Here is a 6,468-nt window from a genome sequence, read left to right on the forward strand (position 1 = left end):
TTTAGGAGTGTGTTTATGGGAAGTTTTGACCATTGTTCCAGAAGTGCATTTGTGAGGTCAGACACTGATGTTGGATGAGAAGGCCTGGCTCACAGTCTTCGCTCGAGTTCATCCCAAAGGTGTTCTATTGGGTTGAGGTCAGGACTCTGTGCAGGCCAGTCACGTTCTTCCACACCAAACTCTCCCATCCATGTCTTTATGGACCTTGCTTTGTGCAATGGTGGGCAGTCATGTTGGAACAGGAAGGGGCCATCCTCAAACTGTTCCCATAAAGTTGGGAGCATGGAATTGTCCAAAATGTACTGGTATGCTGAAGCATTCAGAGTTCCTTTCACTGGAACTAAGGGGCCAAGCCCAGCTCCCGAAAAAGAACCCCACACCATAACCCCCCCTCCACCAAACTTCCCACTAGGCATAATGGAGTCAGACAAGTACCGTTCTCCTGGAAACCGCCAAACCCAGATTTTTCCAGTGGATTTAAATATCCAGTTGTTTATTATGACTGATACATTAAGTGAAGCAATGTATGATTCTGATTTTGGGCAGATTTACTTTTGAATATACACTCTGAAAAGAAATGGATTCTAATATAATGGTCTTGCACTAAATTCTCCTTCATGGTTTTTAAAATGTTTACTTTATGTTAAAACAGTGTCAGAAAGGTGTTAATTCTACTGGATGATCATCTTGGAGGATGTAAAAGGAACATGCGTCAGTACACAAACACAATACAATACAGTTCAATAGTACTACAAACCACACCCTCCAACATGAAGACACAGCTGAATCATCAGCTCTTTCAGTTTTTGTAATAACCCGACCTTCATGAAGTTATAGTGCTGGACTCTTACATTGGAACGTAATGTACTGAATGAACTGGCAAGTGAGCGTTAGGATAGATAGCCAGACGGACAGTCTGAGGAAAAACTGAAAAATTAAAATGTCCAAATAAAGCTTGAAAGTACAGACAGTACAGTAGAGTACAGTAGAGTTCAGACAGTAGTCTAGAGCATGTCTGCACTAAATGTTTAGTATTTTTAGTACTGTTTTATTTGCACTTTGGCAATTTTGCATGCAACCCTTTACTACATACTTCAATTCATTCACGTGATCCCTGCCACTTTTGGTTGGATTCTATGCATTTGTGGCTATTTTGTGCTGCGTGGCTGACTGATATCATCAAAGCATAGCATTATAGCTCTGGGGCGTAGCGACAAGATGAGGTCTAGTATACTGGCCTCCTTGCCATAAACCACAATGCTGTCCAGTGGATCATTACTGAGGAAAATAGAGTGCCGGCCTTGTTGTAAACCTCCGAGACACACACAGAAACACACTCTGATCCAGTAATAAGTCACTGAGATCCTCAAAGCCCTCAAAACAGACAGAGAAGAATTAAGAAGTAACAGCGAGGAAGAGCGGTTCATTAGCCACAAAATCTGTGTTAGATTAGTACATAATAAATATGTCCGTGTCCTGTTTGAGAAGTCTAGAGAGGAAAGGGGGAAACAGAACCAGATGGATTAGCCAATAAATGTGTGAAGAGGTGATCGGGGCTCAAAGGCAAAGCAGCAAGATTTTCTCTGGGAGGGGGCTTTATAGAGCTGAACAGGTGTCCGCTCTTGTTTTCCACTGGGACGCAAACACTCGAGTGCCATTTTGTGCTTCGGCGGAGGTAATGCGGTGCAGCCAGGCCGATACTCGAAGGGAGCAGGGGCTAGTTTTCATCAGAAACAAGTTGAGCAGAACGTTATAAAAATCGTGTTCGGGACGTGGCTAAGGCCAAAATGACCATAATCGTCGAGCGGGTCTTCTCTGCTGTAATTTAATAATTTCATGGTAGACGACTTTCTAGGAACAACATGTGTGAATGTGCATGCGTTTGTGCTAGGCCCAATCACAACATAATTAGAATTATGAGAGCGGTTTTCTTAGAAGGTAAAGAGAGCATATTGATTGCGATTAAGCTGTGAAATGGGCGCTCATAACAGGATCTGTGCACATGTACCTATGATCAGCTGACTTAAATGTTGAATGCTTTGTATATCAAACACCAGCAGATGCACTGAATTAAGGCTCCAGTCTCTATTTAGGCGTGGGTTCCAATCCCACCACTGTCATATGCATAGCAGGATGCTACGATGCTGCAAAATACAGTGTTCCATGGGAAAACTTAACAGTGTGGACCCTCCTTAAAAATAAGCTAATATTGTGATAGCATTTTAGATCTTTTGAGCATTTAAAAAGAAGCCATGTGCTCACACATTCACACAACTAGAAGGTGTTTAGACCTCCACTGCCTTCAATATGGTAATAAATAAAGCAGGTTTTAACTAGATGTGTCTTAAATCTCGATGTGATCGATTAGACATTGCATCATCCAGTGGTAGTGTGGCCGAGTGGTCTAAGGTGCTGGATTAAGGCTCCAGTCTCAGTAGAGGCATGGGTTCAAATCCCATCACTGCCATCTCTAGGTTCTAGTGTCATTTGGACTCTGCTTTAGCTTCATTATGGCTTGTTTTGATGACAGAGAATGTCATTTTTACGCTTCCAGGACAAAGACAAACACATAACAGCATCAATGGAACTCTTATTTTCTATGACAAAAAAAGACTTCTGATGAATTTTAAACCTGAGAATATAACCGGATTTTCTGAATAACTCTGAGAAATCGAACTCGTCTTTTTACTTCCTGAAAATGACAGAAATGTAATCTCATTAGTTTTTTTTTAAGGGAGACGGATGGCAAAGTCAACAAGTAGAAAATCACCTCAATTGTTGGCAGCACATCTTCAAGTTTCACTTTAAAAGTTGGTCATTTAAGTTTCTCACTTTTAACAAAATTTTTATTCTTGGCAGAAAATATAAGACACTGCATAATGCAATAACAGAATTGTTGTTTTCTTCCTTTTAAAAAACTAAAGGCACACTTGTAAATACTGATAACTTATCAGTGGAAGGATATACTCCCATGTTTTGAGATGACTGCCAAAAAGTTTTAGATCAGTGAACACAGAATCCTGAACTACTGAAACCATACTGATCTTCAATCAAGGACACAGAATTTACATTACAAGAAAAGTTCTGCGATTAAACCACACTGCACCACCACCTAACCTTTGTCGTACACTTTGCTCTTGTGTCTGAATTTCAAATGAAAACATACTCCCTTATTTATCATATGATGCAATGCAAGATGCAAGGTCATGTGGACCAGAAAAATGCCACCCTTTATTTGCAGCTGATCTGCACTAAGGGAAAGTAGCAGATGATGTCTACATCAATCCTGACCAGTAGATTAAAAGACGTCTATGAATTAACAGAGAATGTTTTTTGCTTATACACTCAGAAACAGCTGCACGAGCTGCCTAATGGGCTGTCCCAATCAGCATGATATATTAAGCATAAACAGTTGGAATGAGGTCATTAATTACAGTTGTGAGCTAATTGATGTATTAATTAGCAAATATTTATAACATAATAAAACACATGAGACAGCACAGCTGGGCAAAACTAAACCACTAAACTCTAAATACATGCAGTATATTCTGAGTATTGAATAATAAGCCTGGTACTAGATAATTAGCTTACTGGCAACCAGTCCTCCTGCAGAATGACCAAAACCAACGAAAAAATTGAAAAGTACCAGGTACTGTGTGTTTTGCTAAACTATGATATGTTTAAATCTTCTGTGCCACAGAGCTCAGCTGTGGCCCACTATTTAATTTCCGCTCAATTCAACATACATCACCGTGCCTAAGCAAAAACTCACTAGTATAATTAATGCTGTGTCAAGCAGTCCCAAACAAATGCAATCTATCCAAGAGAGGAGCAACACAACCCCACTAATGCTTCTTTATTAGAACTATTACATCTTGTTCTGAGTCGCAATTATGGATCCAACTGGTACCTCCAACAGGCTGGGACTACACAGGGACAGCAACAGCGCCCTCTGTGGCGGCACTGGTAGCAGGGAAATGGTAAGAAGCTTTTACACATGTTATCGACAACAACCTATAATTATCCAGACCTCACCGTATTTAACGATGAAACTGGTGTCATTCATACTTCTAATTACAGAAAGGAATGGAGTGGAAATTAATATTACATTCTACGAGTAATTGCTCCAAACATCTGGAGGACAATATTCCAGTCGGAGGATTCTTGAGGCTCGAACGCAACTGCTCAGATACTGTTGACTTTCACTCTAAGAGAATGTTTATAGCCGCTTGCTTAAAGGCAAGAGGTTATTCCTCTGATCTGATCCTGGAAGTTTTACAACATGCTGATACCACCCCTTGCTCGGACCTATCTCGTACAAAGAGTGCAAGTCAGGGTAATTTCTCTTCAGAATATACTCATAATCAAGACACACCGGCATGTACTCCCGACAAAATCCTCCTTGGACGACTTCTATTAGTCCCCTCCCATGTTTTAATTTAGGAGTGAACCCAGAAAAAATAACAATACATGGTTGAGAATAACTGGCATGTACAGATGTGGAAATTGTCCCTTGCGGCAATAATACAACAAACACAAAACTGTTCAATCACCCCGTACTTTTGCCGAATTCATAAACTGGAAAACAATGCATGTGATGAACATGTGGCCTTGGATATGTGGGTTAAATTAAACACTCCCCAATACTTGGATTTTAGAGCACAAAACTGCAATCCGTACAGGTAACATGGACTATGCAACTGCAAAACATTATGCTGAGGCAAACCATGGTTCACCTTCTTCACTAAGACTATCTTAAGAATCTGTCCCATGTTTTGGAAACACATCAGATGGACTTAATGATGACTTCAGTTTAAGATGTTATTTAAGTGAGTGGCTCTCTGTAACCTTTTGAAATGTACAAACAGTGATTGGTTTCCTAATAATGGGGTATAAGCTGTGTATGACTTGAATTGTATACCTCTAATGCTCTGTGGAAGGTTGTATGCGCCAAATAAAAAAGTGAAATGTGAGTATTTTGTCCTTGATTCATGAAGTTTAACATGTGCAAACAATTTAAATAAAATTTGCTAAAATACACAGCGCCCACTTGTTTCAGATGAAAAATCTAATCAAATGCGTGGCCTTTTTGAAGAGGAGTGAATGGGCTTGGAGTTTGCAGGTTCCAAACACTGTATAGTTTGCTCTGTCATTAGAGGATTCACGGCGGTCACTGTGTTGCAACCCAAAGCCAAGGCTAACAATTTCTTTTAAAAGTCTAAAAACATCCACAGCTGCCAACTTCTTATTATACTGTATGTGACATCTTGTGCCAAAGCGACTTTATTTCCTACACAGACTGGGACAATTTGGGGTTCAGCTGCTCAGCATCACCATCCCTAGCATCAGTCAGTCCTACATGGACTTACAGGCATACCAACCTATCACCTACCACAACCTCAGACCACCCATTATTTGTATTCCCTGCTGCTAATTAAAATACAGCAGATCATTGGACCATTGCAAATAACGCCAACACTAACCTTTCATGCAGCATACAATGTTTGGACTTCAGTTTCATTCTCATTCTCCTCTAGGTTATTTTTTCCACCAAACTGACTTTGTAAGGTTAAGGAACAGATCATGGTTTTGGGTTAAAGTAGACCACATGTCAGAAGGAGCAACAGTGACAACAGCAGCACAAAACATTTGACTATAATCTCATGGTGTCTAATATTGCAGGAGGGTGAGCTGACATTGGACTCAGGTGATAAATATGTCACAGCACCGACACCAAAGGGCACCTCGTTGGTATCTCTGCCTGTTTGACAAACAGCAGTATTTGACGCCCTAGGATCGAGAGGAAGGCTCAAACAGCTCCATTCTCTCATTCCTGTCTATCCACTGAAATATTTCAGCAATGTGAAGCCCTAACCTTAGGCATTAGTATGTGATGGACATTATTCTGTTGTATATATTATAGAGCAGATCATTCATCAAGAAAATAGGTGACAGACTCATAAGTAAGGAGGGTAATTTTTAGTGTGGAACCAACTGGAGAAAATAATAATATTTCTAAGAGAGACAATGAGAAAATCTGTCAGGCGAAGCAAATATATTGATTTCGCTGACAAAAAGAGCCTTAGCAGAACAGAATTCAACACAGCTGCAACAAGAAATTAAAGCAAGAAAGAAAAAATGCATGCAACAGAAAGGTAAATTGAATACCACAGGCTGATGTTCTACAACACTCAGTCTCGGTCTAAGTCCAACACCAGCCCAGCTTCTTCAAAACTTATCCAAATCCTTGAGTGCATCTCCCAGAGCGATCAAATGCCCTCAGCGAAAGTGCAGTGCTTGTGAGAGTGTGGAGCCGGTGAAGGTCAAATGTTGATTCATGAAGCTGCTCCATATGATGCGTGCTCATCCCTAACGATGTGATATTGACGGTTTGCTCCTCCTACACTGTATGTGATGTGTGTGACTGAGTGAAACTCTCTGCATTAGGATGCAGTCTTATGAGTGTCC

This window comes from Chelon labrosus (assembly GCF_963514085.1).
Source record: "Chelon labrosus genome assembly, chromosome: 8".
Taxonomy (NCBI): Eukaryota; Metazoa; Chordata; class Actinopteri; order Mugiliformes; family Mugilidae; genus Chelon; species Chelon labrosus.